The 14,307-nt window shown below is 49.4% G+C and overlaps 1 protein-coding gene across 3 annotated transcripts in view; it reads right to left on the reverse strand.

Annotated features, from left to right (window-relative positions):
* PAIP2B (poly(A) binding protein interacting protein 2B) overlaps positions 1-14,307 on the reverse strand; it is a 32,514-nt gene that overhangs the window by 12,737 nt on the left and 5,470 nt on the right. Inside the window, exon 1 of one of the 3 annotated variants that reach the window (XM_083572012.1) lies at positions 1,087-1,322. The exons of the other annotated variants lie outside the window; for them this stretch is intronic. The gene's annotated coding sequence lies outside the window, so the exon portion shown is untranslated. Of the gene's footprint in view, positions 1-1,086; positions 1,323-14,307 lie in introns of those variants that run through there. 3 annotated transcript variants of the gene reach the window in all.

The raw sequence follows: 14,307 nt of genomic DNA on the forward strand, positions 1-14,307 counted from the left end.
CATGCCCAGGCTGGGGCTGTTATGCCTCTCTTGTGGCAAGACGTGCAAAGAAAATCCATAATGGGGAGGGGAACTGCTAAGAATCCCACCACTGGGAGTCACGACAGATAAGTTTCTTACCCACCCTAATTACCACTCGCTGCATCTGCAAACACCTGAGAATGGTGCCCGTGAGTGAGAGAGATCCCATGGAGACAGGCAAGCCTGCAAGTTGACACAGGGCTTTGAAGAGGATCCACCAGCATGGAAAGAGATTAGGAGCCACACAGCTGCCTCAGCACTAGTGGCTTGGGTTCTCAAGCTGTATTCTGCATTGTCTTCAAGGACAGTCCAATGGGCAGTGCATTCAAGTCATCTACAGGTAACCAGAGCATGATGGATCACTGGGTTAAGACTCTCTCCCAGACAGAATAAGAAAGCATGACACCAGGGGACGTTTGTGCTTGAGTTTCTCCTGAGCATTGCCTCAGGCTAAGCTGGTCTTGACCGTGACAAGGAGGGCCACAGGCAAAAGAGGGACTTCTCCACAGCAAGGAGGGCAGTGACAGTGATGAAGGAGAAATTATACTTCCAAGTCTGTTAACTGGGTAGCGGAGGGCAGGGAGGAGCCAGGAACTAGCCCCCAAAAATGTAACACTGATAATGCAAACCACCCCGGCCCACTCCAAGTGCTTCACTCAGCCTGAAAAAAGTCTCTCTGCAAGGCCCTGTCTATGAGATTTTGGCCCCAAACAATCCAGCACAGTCTACTATGCAGCGCCAAGGAGCAAGCTAGAGTCCCGGCCCCACTGCAGCCTAGAAAGCTTTCAGCTGCAGCCTCTTGATCAGCCGTGATGCCTAAGGCCACTGAGGGGGCCAGCCTGTGAACCACTGCAGCTGGAAGCTCAGACAAATGCCTGCCTCTCCTTGCTTTCTCTCTTGCCACACAACGAAAACTTGGTGAACTGCCCTGAGATCTAGAGTACAGATATAGGATGGTAGGCAAATTTAAAAAATAATAATACTAATACGTAATAGCATGCCAGGGAGGAGGGCTGTACTGGTGTCTCCCTCTCTGGCATGGTGGTTCTCTTATGTGCAGGGGACTGTTTTGTATGTGTGAGAATTCACACAAGCACTTCAACATGCTGCAGTGGGACCATCAGAGGGAGACGGAGTCTTTGGAGGGGCCTGAAGGCAAGTTCTGAGTTTGCAGCAGTTCACAAGGGCAACGACAGAGCTGCTGTGCCAGTTCATGGGGGGATGGCTGCAAGGCACCCTGCGTGGTACAGAAACATGCCTGAGGGCTTCCCACAGGCATCTGGTTGGTCACTGTGTGAACAGAATGCTGGAAAAGATGGAACAGATGAGGCTACTGGCCGGATCCTGCAGACTCTTCCTAAGTTCTTAAAACACCAAAGCTACTAGCAACACATCAGGACTGCAGCACCAACACTGTCAGGCAAGCGAAGATGCCCCGTAGCAAATAATACTGTCCAACACAAATCCGAATTGTGGGGCCACAGAGCCCAAACCCTATCCTGGTGGAAAATAATATGCTAAGGAGGACAAGGGTTGGATTTGGCCACCCCACCCCACCAAAACTAGTTTCCATGCTAGAGAAAACCAGATGCCCTGTTCCAAATCAAACAATACTTTTCATTAATAACGTTTATTCCGTTCAATAAGTTTATTGTGCTAGCCAAAGGCCATGACCAAACACAACCATCCAAACACAAACATTTATTCATACTAAGCAGCCGCAAGAAAGACCAAACTCCCAATGGACCGCTTGGGTGACGTGAGAGCTTGAGAGAGTTTGGCAGTGAAAACTACACAAGGCACAGGAAACGGCAGCAGAATGACAACGCGGGGGGCTGAGAGGGAGAACATCATCTAGGCACTAACACTTCCCAGCTGCAGTGCTTCCCCACCAACCCCTGGAGCAACATTTGGGGTATTCTCAGTGGGTAGGAGGGATGCATTGCTGTAACTGGTCTTGAAACTGGGACAGCTGGATTGAAGACCTCATCTCTGCTACGCATGCTCAGAAAATTCACTCCCTTTCAGCTTCAACTGCCCATCTGTAAAATGGGAATACAGAGACCTATAGAAAAGGGGGGCTTGTAAAGGTGCACACAAATGACCACAAAATGTGTGCTCCAAAGTTAGTAGGGAAATGCACAAAAATATGTGGATAGATTATCTCCTTTTTGCAGTACCCCCCAACCCCTTTCCATGCCACCAACCAAATGCATACTCCGACAGGGAGGGAGGGTGTGGCTGGAGCTTCAGTCCCAGAGAATGTTGCCACAGCCTCGTGCTGCAAGCTCCATGCCTGCACGTTTAAAAGATCTGCATGCAAAATCACTATTTTCTAGCCACACTGCACAAGGCCTACTCTCTCACCAGAGCCCTCTGCACAGGGCACGTTATGAACTCCACACGGCTTTCTTCAAGAAGACATTTGGACAAGGTATTTTGACTGTCCAGGCTGAGCAAGCCCTGGTTCCATGCTTGGTACTCATCTGAGGGACCCTTCTGCAAGATCCAGAATTGTTTTTGCCAGTGCTTCTACACGGCTTTATGCAAGTGAGTCGTAGGCAACTTATAACCGTCGGAAGTGATGCTTCAACGCTTTCCACATGCATCATGTCAGGAGGGTTTTGGGTATCACATGGCAGGACAGAATTTGAAACAAAGATGTGCTCCTCCCAAGCTCACATTCCCAGCATGTTTGCACTCCTGTCTCAGTGATGTCTACACTGCCTTGGTCATGTCCACAGAGTGGAATATGGCAGGATCCCCAAGAACGTGCTCTATGGGGATTGCATTACAAAGATGTCTGCCAATGTGACATGAAGGCTGGCAAAAACAACCCCAGCATGTGGAAATCCCTTGCAGATGATCACAGTGCCTGGAGGCAGGCAGTCAGGTCATGCATCCATAGTAGCGACCAGAGGAGGAATGACCGCTAGGGGGAGTGCAGAGAGAAGAAACACCCTGGCCCATCTGCAGCAGCACAACCAGGCGCCTTCTTCTGCCCCAGATGCAACAAAACATGTCTCTCCTGCATCTGTCTCTACAGCCACAGCAGGCGCTGTAACTCTCCAACCCTTTGACCTCACCCTCAAAGGCACACTCCTCCATTGTTTCCCGAGACAGATGGACGCCAAGCAACCAACCATAGACTGACACTGAAGTTCCAGTTGCAAAGTTGACTTGGCTGAGCCATCGCCCTGAATCAAAGTGCTGGCCTGAGCCTCCAGCAGCCTCAGATGTTGTGGGTTCAGGAGGCTTAGCTTTTATCTGTACAGTTGACAGGACGTGGGCAGGAAGAGGAAGTTCACTGCTTCACATGGGACTCCCTCTCTCTCTTTCATCCACCTTCACCTACGTACGTATCATCGGAAGCTGCTATATCTTGAGTCAGACCATTGGGCCCATCTACTTCAGTACTGTCTGCACAGACTCCTCTCCAGGATTTCAGGCAGGGGTCTCAGCCAACCCTGTCTGGGGGTGCTGGGGATTGAACCTGGGACCTTGTGTTTGCAAGGCAGATGCTTTATCACTGAGCTACAGTCTTTCCCATATGCACTGGAAAGGCCCTGTGTCGGATTTTGGAAATTACTAAAACTAAAATGAAATCTCTAATCTCTAAAATCTCTTAAAAATTCCATTGCTCCTGTATAAACTTGGCCTTAGGACATAACTTACAGATACAACAAGCATTTCATAACAAAACTTGCCCAAAGTAGCCCTTTATCGGTTTCCCAAGTCCTATATGCTTGAGCAGAAAGTACTTCCATCAAGGCAGATTGCCAAAACCACTGGCTACTGCCCCCTGCCCCACCTTATTTCTCCCTCTCTGCTGAGTAAATGAGCAGTTGATCCAGCAAAGCCACAAGATTCATGGGGGCTGGGCTGGTGAACTCCAGGCGCTGGCAAAGACGGGCAAAATCTCCTGCCAGAGTGAACTCCCCATGATGGGCAGAGGCCGCACCAGTCTCAACAACTGAATGCTGGCAGGCAAGGGGGCCCTGCTGGGGCAATGGGTGAAGGAGGCCTTCTTGTCTCAGCCTCTGAATGTCATCCAAGCTGCATGTTCCAATGCAAACGATGCCTATCAATTTCAGGGAAAAGAGGAGAAGTAAAACTTTCTGCTTTGAACAGTCTCTGCAGGCCACGTGCAGGTCGGTTCCTATGAACAGACAGCCTTTGGGACTGCATCACACACATCTTCAGAAGTGCCCTCCCAAAGACAGCGTCCAATTATTTAGAAAGATCTCCACTGCCCACGTTTTTCCTTTCCATACTTTGTAACAGGCCATTTCATTCAGTGCCGTTATGTGGCAGGTTTTCCTGAGCCACTGGTCAATGGTTGGAGCCACAGGGTTTCCCCCAAATTTTTGCTACTGCTTCCAAGGCAAGAGCCCGCAGTTCCAGTTCTCTTCCAGTAGACAGTACTTGTTTTGCACGCAGAAATCTCAAATGGCACCTCTGGCTTCAAAGCGTGTGCACAGGAAGGCACTAACAGGAGACTACAATCTCCTGCACCTGGAATGTGCCTTGCTAAGGCCTAGCTAAGGGAGCCTGTCTTGAAAACCAGAGAAACACCGTGCCTCTGAGCATAGGCAGAGCACCACTCATATTCAGGTCAGATGAAAGCACAGTATTTCAGAAGAACCCTGGTCCCAAGTTCCAGTTCTTTTAGGAGTTCATGACTGCCCCTTTGGACTAAAACGGGGGGGGGGGGGGAGTTGACTAGGATGCTGCTGCTCCAAAGAAGCCACCCAGGCCCAGGGGCTCTTTCGGAAGGGCTCCACCCACCGCGGGATTCGCAGCCATTTCCTGAGCAGCCAAAAGGCTTTCCCAGCCATTTGCCAGGTGCTGAGCAACAAAAGCTGGGAGCTGGCGGCGTCTCCCACCATATGGGCTGTAAATCAGCCCAGTCTGCGCCGAGGCCCCGGAGAAGAGAGTCCCTGCCGAGCGGGAGTTGGCAGGAGAAAAGGAACCACGTCACCCGGAGAGGCCGTGGAAAAACACCACGCGCCGATGAGATAAATGGCAAGAGGGACCCCGGGAGGGAGCTGGCTGGCTCTTGGCCAAGGAGAGGAAGAGGACACTGCTCCTGCAACAGGGGAGGGGGCTAAATCCTCCCCTCCAGCCTTGCAGCAGCACTGCAGCTTAGCAAGCCTTGCATGGGGAAATAGGTCAGCCTAAGGACTTCCCAGTTGGCACCTGGCGGGAATCCAGAGGAGCCCGAGGACAAGGGGAGGAGGGGCTTCCTCCAGCAGACCACCAAAAGAAGACAGAGCGTAGCAAACTCAGCTGCCTGGTAACAGGACAGCAGCTGGTGAGAAATGGGAGAGTTTGCGGGGGGGGGGGGAGGTTGGTTGTCATTCAGAGTTAAGGAGCTGCGTCAGACACAGCTTCTGTGCAGCTGAGGGCAAGTTGGGCAGGGTGGGGTTGGCAGAAGGCCATCTGCAGCCAGCAAGAGCAAACCAAAGAAACAGCTTGGCTGTTTTTATAGGTGCAGGCGGGATTAGTTGAACTGCCCTGGCCCACCAGGGCAGAGAGGCTTCCTAAGCTTCCAGCTGAGAAGTAAGGAAAAACTGGGGAGGAGGGAAGAAGGTATGGAGCCCCTTCTACCCTTCATGAGAAGACCAACTGATTGAGAAAAAGGCTTGCATGCTGCTTTGCAGAAGGAGAGTCTCAAAGTGGTTTCCAATCCCCAACAAGCACCAACGGCAATCGCGAAATGCAACCGTCAATCTGGCTGTGAGGGTGACCTGTTGCTCCTCCTCCTTCTTCCCTGTGCCCATTGTGCTTCACCCTCTTGAGGAATGGAGGATGCAGAGCGTCAGGTAACCACGACCAATGCCAGCCTTGTCCAATGCCTGGGTGGGAGCCCACCAAGGCAGCCCCCAGCGGGATGGCTTCCCAGAGCGACTTGAGGAGGTTCCTCTTCCTCCAAGCCTGAGGCTCGGATCCATGAACCACAGAGACCAGGGCTTCATTTCCTCGGACTTTCAGAAATGTCTGAGTGGCTCCATGAAGGGCTAAGCAGGGTGTTGGGCTGCTCCGCTTTGGAGTGGGACTGTGAAAGTTGCTCCAGTTTCACCGCGACTGCTACTGGAGCAGGGTTGCCAGCAAAGGATGTGATGTGCAGAGTTTCAACTTTTAGTGTGGAAACAGCCACCCACAAAGGGCCCACAGCTCACCCAACAAAACTACCATTTCCCATAGCTGGACCCAGAAGATCCCAACCAGGCATCCTACCCTGGCCTTGTGTCTTGCTCTTTACATGCTCGTTGCCATGGGGGAAAGTGAAACTTTTATTTGCTACCAACACAAGATGCAATCAAAGCCCACAATCAAAAAGCCTCTCCATGGATCCCAGGCCTGATGCCAGATCCTTGGATTCCACAGTTTTGCACGAAGGCAGAATTCAGTACTCGGCAGTGTCTTCAGCACTCAGAAAAAAAGGTTTCCCCTGCTCCCCACCCCAAGAGCAGAATTTTAGTCTTATGGCTGCAGAAAAGAACTCTGAATGTGTGCCCAGACAACCTCAGAGCGAAGGCCAAGCTGGACTACCTACAGTCAAAAAGTGGGGATTCAGTACACCCTACCCCAAAAGCTTCTTCTAATGGAATCACAGTGAGTTAATGTTCATGAAGTGGCTTCTCTAGACAGGTTCAAACTTCCTTGCAAAATCTCAGCACAGAGCCCACACACAAATCTCAGCACAGAGCCTCAGCACACTCATTCACAGGGGCAGGGGATTTCCCCCATGCTCAGGAGCACAGCCATCTCACAGAAGGGTCTTCAACAGGGTGGGGAGCTCTCAGCAGGCAATCAAGGCACTTAGAAAACGCAGCATCTTTATAAGGTGCCTCGGAAGCTCGAGAGGCAGAGGACTCCTCGGTGACCGAAATGCTGCCAGCGTCAGCACATGCAACCTTCTAATTAAAGAGAGAATTTTATGGCTGCTCAGTGAACAGCATGATGTGCAAGGCACAACCACCGCTTGAGAGATCTGGAAGGCACGAGGCTGCTGGACAGAGAGCCAAGAGGCACAGACACAGAGGCGGGCAGGGAAGCGGGCCATGGGGCAAGGACAGTCAGTTTAACCCTTGCCCCTCCCAGACACACAAAGGTGGGCAGTTTAACCTAAAGGACACAGGGCTTCTGCACCAAGATTTCTAAAACCAGGCAGCTCCTCCTCCTGTGTTGCCTCCCCGAACAGTATTCTGCAAATACACCCAAAATTCCTAGTCCATACAGAACTATGCTACACATTTGTGGTGCACCGGCACCTAGACTTTCCACGGTTAACGTATTGGTATTTTAGGTGTTACTTACTGATCCAATGTTATTGTAGTTTTGCTACTGGGATAGTTTGTTCACCTTTAGTCCCCGCACTTCACTCTCACCCATGGCTCCTAAAGCTGTCAGCGTGTGACAGTGGCCACAACCAAGGGGCAGCTTTGATTCGCTGGCTAAAGCAGGTGAGGGTAGCTGATAGGTCCCAAACCCTCAGTGGGTTAGGAAATTCCCCGGCATGCCAAGACAGGCTCCGGTGGATTGAGGAGACAAGACCAACAGTGGGTCCAAGAAGGTGGTTTCTGCACATGCTGTGGAGGGAAGTAAGGGTCAGATGGGGCTCATCAACGTGGGAAGAGAGCCCAGCTAGAAGGAAAACTCTGACCCGAAACCTCCATTTCCTTGTGGGATATCTTCAGAGAAGAAAAGTCTCAGGAGTGACCGCTACACAAATCTGGAGTGGAGTCCCTAAGGTGGTTGGATGGTGCCTTCTGGCAACTCCTGCAGCCAAGCTGGTGCCAAAATTATTGTTCTGCTTTCCTCTGGACCACATCAGTAAAGCTAAGGGGGGGGGAGACGGGTCTTGTAGTCTGGACAACCCAGGACCTCCAGACACACTTTCCAGGCATGTGCCCCAGGGAGGTCCCTTTGGTGCTGCTGATGCAGTGGTTTGACTTCATCTCCAGAGGTGCACTTCCTTGTCTCTCGATGGACACCAACAACTACTACTGTTTGCTGCTTTGGTATCATTTTGACGTGAAAGCAGTAAAAGAGTTCTTTTAATAAAATCAATAAAAGAGAAAGCACTTTTCTGCTTAGTTACCTGTAGCAAATTCTGAACTCGCCCCAGGCAACCAAGTTGGACAAGCTTCCTTTTCCAGCTGTACCTCCCATCCCCTCTACTCCACAAAAATAGATGTTTTCATCACTCTGAAGGGAATCACACAGGAGCCAACCCACCCCTTGTGACATTTCCGACATGCCAGAATTCTGGCGTCAACTGACTGGGTTGTGGCGGGTGCAAACCTGAGCAGCTGGAATAGGCCTGGGATCCTGCTGCTGCTGCAGCCTCTGTGGAGGAATAAGAGCTGCCCTTTGGCAGGGCCAAGCTGAGGTGCCTTTTGTAAATGATCAGCCAGTCAACAAACTGAACGATTCTCAAAGCTATTTATAGGAGCTCAAACGGGAACCCAATCGCAGGTGGCCTCTTCGCTCACCTCACCCTTGACATTCCCACCTCAAACAGCTCTTGACCAAAACTCTGCCTTTGGGAAACACCAAGCCAGTGGGGGAACAGAGGCAGACCCCACTTTCCACCAGGACCTTTTACTCAGCCTTGCAAAAAAGCCCACTCAAGTTGCTAGTCCACAAGAAATGCCAACTAGCCTGTCTGTGACTACAGTAGCAATTTTCACTGGAAATACTTAAAAGGAGGGTTTCATTCAACTTTTTATGGCTAAAAGATTAGGGAAGCAAAGGGGGGGGGCAGACAGTTTTCAATAACTATCTGGCAGAACTTTAACCATAAGAGCAAATCACCCGACATCCTTCAACCATTGTGACAAGCTTCCCCACATCTAGGCCCATCGTGCTACTCAAACACTATGTATATATGTCTGAAAGACAGGGTCAGTGAATCCCCCAGACGACTCCTCGGCCTTCTGGCCCAAGATGACGCCTGTTTAAGGTGGTAGACCATCAGAGCATCCTGAAAAAGCTGCTCACCCATCAGCCAAGTGCAGGTTCATCAGCCTCACCAGATGGCCAAATCAGCCAGGTTTGCAAAATCTTTAGGTTGCCGCACAATTAGATCGCATTTCAGTCTCAAAATCAGATGTTAATCCCCGTTCCTTAATCAGCTTTGAGCAGTAACCAACAGAGATAGGAATCTTCAAGCAGAAAAACAAAGGGGCAGACTCACACACTTTGTACTTAGTGAGAATGTGGCTGGTGCTAGATTTGAACCCCAAGCTCTCACACAATCATGTACAAAACCAACCCTGACCAAACTCATGCTGTCTTTAATATGTGTCCAAAACCTGCTGTATCACTGAGTCAGTTAGCTACAATTCTTATAAGCTTTTGTCAAAGATAAACTCAATGCACCTTATAGCCAATTAAAACATACAAAAGTTGAGCAAGACTACTTTAGAAAGCACTGTAAATCATTTCATAGTAACCCTAACCCACACAATCTCTGGAAGTTCTTTGCATCAGTCTTTTCCATGAAAAACTACAACCCCTCAAACTGAAAAGAAGTTCGCTTCTTGTTGGAAAACATCAGAAAAGTTTCAGCAAAACCTATCAATAGATTTGGAGTATTTTCCCTGCTGCTGCAGTCAATAGCAGTAATATATTATTGTTCATGTTATATTGACAGTCAGGAGTTCCTTTCCCTTGATAAATATTGAGGGAGGAAAATATGACTTCACAAAAGATTGCTCTCCATGATCATATGTAGGTGTTGTTGTTTTTTTCTAAGGAGGCATTTTTAAATGTTTGCTATGTTTATTGCATTTTTTTAATGTTTCCAACAAGAATGCTGTTAAATACATTGTGAATGTTTTAAATGCTCTACTTAACAAAATTGTCACCATCCCAACACAGCTATGGTTTCTAGTTGACTAAAAGATCAACCCAATGAGAGACACACTTGTGAGAAGGTATGGATAGAGCAGCAGAGTTCATTCAGACTTCCCCTACAGAAATAATTAGGGTGGGGGAGGAGTACAGAAAGCACTACTTGAACCAAGCTGCCAAGGTATTGTGGTTTTGATAGAACTGCCAACTCAGCTGTGTTTTTCTAATCACTTGGATTTAGCAGCGCTGCCCCCTTTCAACTGTGTGATGCAGCAGCAAAAAAAGTGAATGCTATACTAGGCTGCATCAACCGAAGTCTAGTGTCTCAAACAAGGGAAGTCATAATCCTGCTCTATTCTGCCCTGGTCAGACCACACCTGAAGTCCTGTGTCCAGTTCTGGGCACCACAATTTAAGGCTATCTTATTATTTATTTATTTCAGATGTGTTTCCCACTCTAGGCTCCTTTGGGATGAAGCCCAGGATGTAAATCTGATTTATATAAACCAATAAACAACACAACAGAGGCTTCAACAGGCCCGGTCACGCCCCCTTTCCCCTTTGCTCTGGAATGCAACACTCTTGCAAGACACACAGAGCAATATTAGCCTCCGGGATGCGAACATCCAAGCCACTTGCACTGGATCCTAGCCTGCTCACATGCAGTACTGAGGATGCCTCTTGGCTTCTGCTCGTTATGTGATGCTGGAAACTTCCTGCTGAATTCTGACACTACCAACGTCATGTAACCTCCCCAAGATAAAGAAGTCTACCGTCACTACTGTGCCTAACAGGTTGCCACGACTCCCAACTGAGAGTCTGGGAACCAAGGAAAGGCAACTAAATCACCAAAGGATTACGCATATCTCATTGGAAAAGACACTCCTCTCGCCTCCAAGCAAAATGCTTCTTTAATAATAGGATACACACTCAGGACTTATTCCAGAAACAGATGAGTGCCTAAAGACAAGCATTGTTGATAGACAATCAATTTTTGTCACAAAGAAACAGAGCACCACCTGGGGTCACAGCCATCTACTCTGGAGAAGCAGCAGGAAGACACACGCAGGTCAAATGAAAGGAAGGGTAATTTTCGCTTTTTAAAATTCTATTTAAGCTGTCTTGCAGGGGGACTCTGACCTGGCCCTGCTTACCTCACTTAGTTATTGGTGACCTAGAAGACAGCACACACAAATGCACACACACTTAAAGCTTGCCTTCCGCAGGCAAGTGGCTATTTGCAAGCCTGTATTTAACTATCTCTTGGGAAACTTCCTGTTCCTAGTTCATCAATGGCATAGACCACGATCAGAGTAGGTCATGGTGGGTTGCAGTTATGTCACTTTGTCCTGGCAAAGCAGGACAAAAAAATAGCAATCCCTATTTATGCCCTTGAAGTGTAGGGCACAGCCCACTAAACCCTGCAATTTGCAACTCATAATTAATCAACAATATGCCCATTAATAGGATGTGTGGGATGTGTGCAGAGAATCATTTATATATTGCAAGGACATTAATGAGGTTCCTCTAAACACTCCAAGGCATGCAGACTTTCTTGGGAGGCCAGCCTTTCCTGATGCAGGGGGGAGCGCAGGCAGTGCCCCCAACCAGCCCATTAGTTTCCCCAGAGGAGCAAATGACAGATATACATGAAATAAAAGTCAAGGGGAACAGTCTGGGACCGCATTTGGGTGCAGTCATACCAGCTTCCAAGAGCAACCAAGTCTTCCACCCTCTACATCCACTTGGGTTCAGTTTCTGGGTCAGACTAGATGTAAAGTCAGGATCTGGCTTGAACTCTCCTAGTACATCTCAGGCTGCGTGCACTTCAAAATTCTTACTCCTCTCACCTACAACCCTCTTGGCAGGTCGGTATGACTCAAAGAGCAGAACTTGCTCTTCTGTATGCTTCACTGAGGAACAGGGGTGACCCACAGGGGTGACTGTATACTCCTGAGCAGGGACTCATCTGTGTCTATTGACTCAGTAAACAGCCATGAACATTGATAGCAACATATAAATAAACATAATAATTATGAAAGATGTCCCAAAATGACATATGTAAAAAAATAGGAACAATAAGGGCTAAACCCAGCTACAAAAAGAGTAATAAAAAAGACCTGAAAGATTCATTTAAAAGAATATATAAAAGGAAGAAATCTCATCCACACTACTTAAAAGGTTAAGTATGAAAAAAGAAGCCACAGACATTAGTGACCCTCCCAAGGGACTGGCTAAAGAATGACAGGCACGCCTAGTGAAGCGCAACACATCTGCTTCTCTGCTTTGCAATGTTTGAGGCCTTTCACAATGCAAAGGATTCTCTCAAGAACCAGGACAGTATGGAGGGGAGGGAGGTTATGGCAAGAAGCCATGAAGGCTCTGCTCTACCTCCACTGTCGAAGGCAGCAGGCCCCTGAAGACCAGTTGCTGAAACCACAGGAGGCGAGAGGGCTGCTCTGGTCAGATCCTGCCTGAGGGCTTCCCAGGAGAAGCATCTGGATGGCCACTATGAAAACAGGTTGCTAGACTGTGGGGGCCCTGGGCCTGATCAACAACCCCGCTCTCCTGATTCTCTTAAGAACGTAAGGAGAGCCTGCTGGATCAGGCCTAGGGCGCATCTAGTCCAGCATCCTGTTCTCATAGGGGCCAACCAAGATGCCAGTTATGGGAAACCCACAAGCAGGATTTGAGCACAAGAGCAACTCTCCCCTCCTGCAGTTACCAGCAACTGGGATTCAGAAGCATTGCAACCCCCAAGCGTGGAGGCACAGCAGAGCCATCCTGGCTAGGAACCACCAATAGCCCTCTCCTCCATGATTTTGTCCAACTTAATTTTTAAAGCCATCCAAGCTGGGAGCAAGTTCCATAGTTTAGCTTAGAGACAAAAGACACAGGGAGCTCTCTCATGGAGATTCACAGGCAGACCACATTCTAGCACTGGCCGAGCTGCTGTGCAGCCAGCAGAAAAATAATAAAGATCAACAGCAACCCAACTGAGAGACCCAGACGGAGCAACTACACAGCATTCTTGACAGAAGGTTTGATCCAGCCCTCACAGAGGCAATACTGCCAATACAAGCAGGAGGTCAATGGGGCAGGCAGATGTTCACAGGGTCAAAGTTCTGGGGCTGACCTGGTCATCTGCAGCATATTTAATAGAGACAAGGAGACCCTGACACGCTCTATATGGTATTGGACTCCAGTTCCCATCAGCTTCAGCCAGCATGGCTAAACATCAGGGATGGTGGGAGATGTAGCCCAACACCATCTTGATGGCCGCAGGGTCCTCCCCCCGGTTTAATGGATCACTCTGGTCCTTGTGAAGCCAAGCACACCTCTGCATTCAGAGCACCACACAGAATGGGGAACAAGTTCCAGACGGGAAGCAGCATCATTCCCTTGTGGCAAGAAAACACCAAGCCCTGTGACTGCTTAAAGATTAACAAATCTGTTGTGGCAGGAGCTTACGTGGGTGCCCCCCCCCCCGGCAGACACAGGAAGAGGTCACCTCAGGAGGAAAAGAAGCAGATGGCAAGCCAAACAGAGAGATGTCTAGGAAGTGGCCAAGGCAGGCCTGAGAGAGCAGTCCGTGAAGCCTCTTCCTATGGAGAGTATAAACAAATAGCAGATTCAGCCAGAGGGAAAGGGAAACGTGCTTTTAGAAAAGAGGAGCAGCTTATTGGCAGAGCATCTGCTTGGCATGCAGAAGGGCTGAAATTCAATCCCCTGTGTCTCAGGAGGGACCCTGGCCTAAAACCCTGGAGAGCTGCTGCCAGTCAGTGTTGTCAACACTAAGCTATGAGGCTTGCTATACGACAGCTAAACGCAGGAAGTCACCAGCCACTGATAACAGGCTCAATATTTACATGTACTAATGTGGGAAAGCAGGAGAAAGTGAAGCAGGGCTTGTATCAAGCCAGACCATTTCAGCTACTACTTCCCAATCCGACTGCCTTGGAAGATGTGTCGAGCCTCCCCACTGCCCACGATTCCCAGAACCAGGGCTTTGAGAAGCACCACACAATGCTACGAGAGAATAGGCTCTGCATGCTGGTAACCCCCCCTCCCCATGCCCAGGAGCAACAGGGCCAGGTGGCTGGAATGCACCGGCTGCCTCCATCACTTTCCTCGGCCTGGGAGAGAGAATTTGCAGAGTTCAGCCAAGGAAGAGGCAGCTGCTCGCCGGGATGTTCCCGTAACAATATCCAGCCGTGTTGATACATGTTTTCCTGTGAAACCTGAAGAAGAGGCAGGGAGTGAGTCCTGGGGACATGCAAAGGAATAGGCTCAGTTGCGGGGGGGGGGGGGGTGGCTACGCACCAAGCAGAGGCGCCCAAGACCTGCCCCCAATGGAGAAGGTAAGGGAGCTCAACTGACAGGCCAGCCAACCCTGCACTCACAACAGTCTGCCTCTATACTC

This window comes from Podarcis filfolensis (genome assembly GCF_964270895.1).
Source record: "Podarcis filfolensis genome assembly, chromosome: 9".
Taxonomy (NCBI): Eukaryota; Metazoa; Chordata; class Lepidosauria; order Squamata; family Lacertidae; genus Podarcis; species Podarcis filfolensis.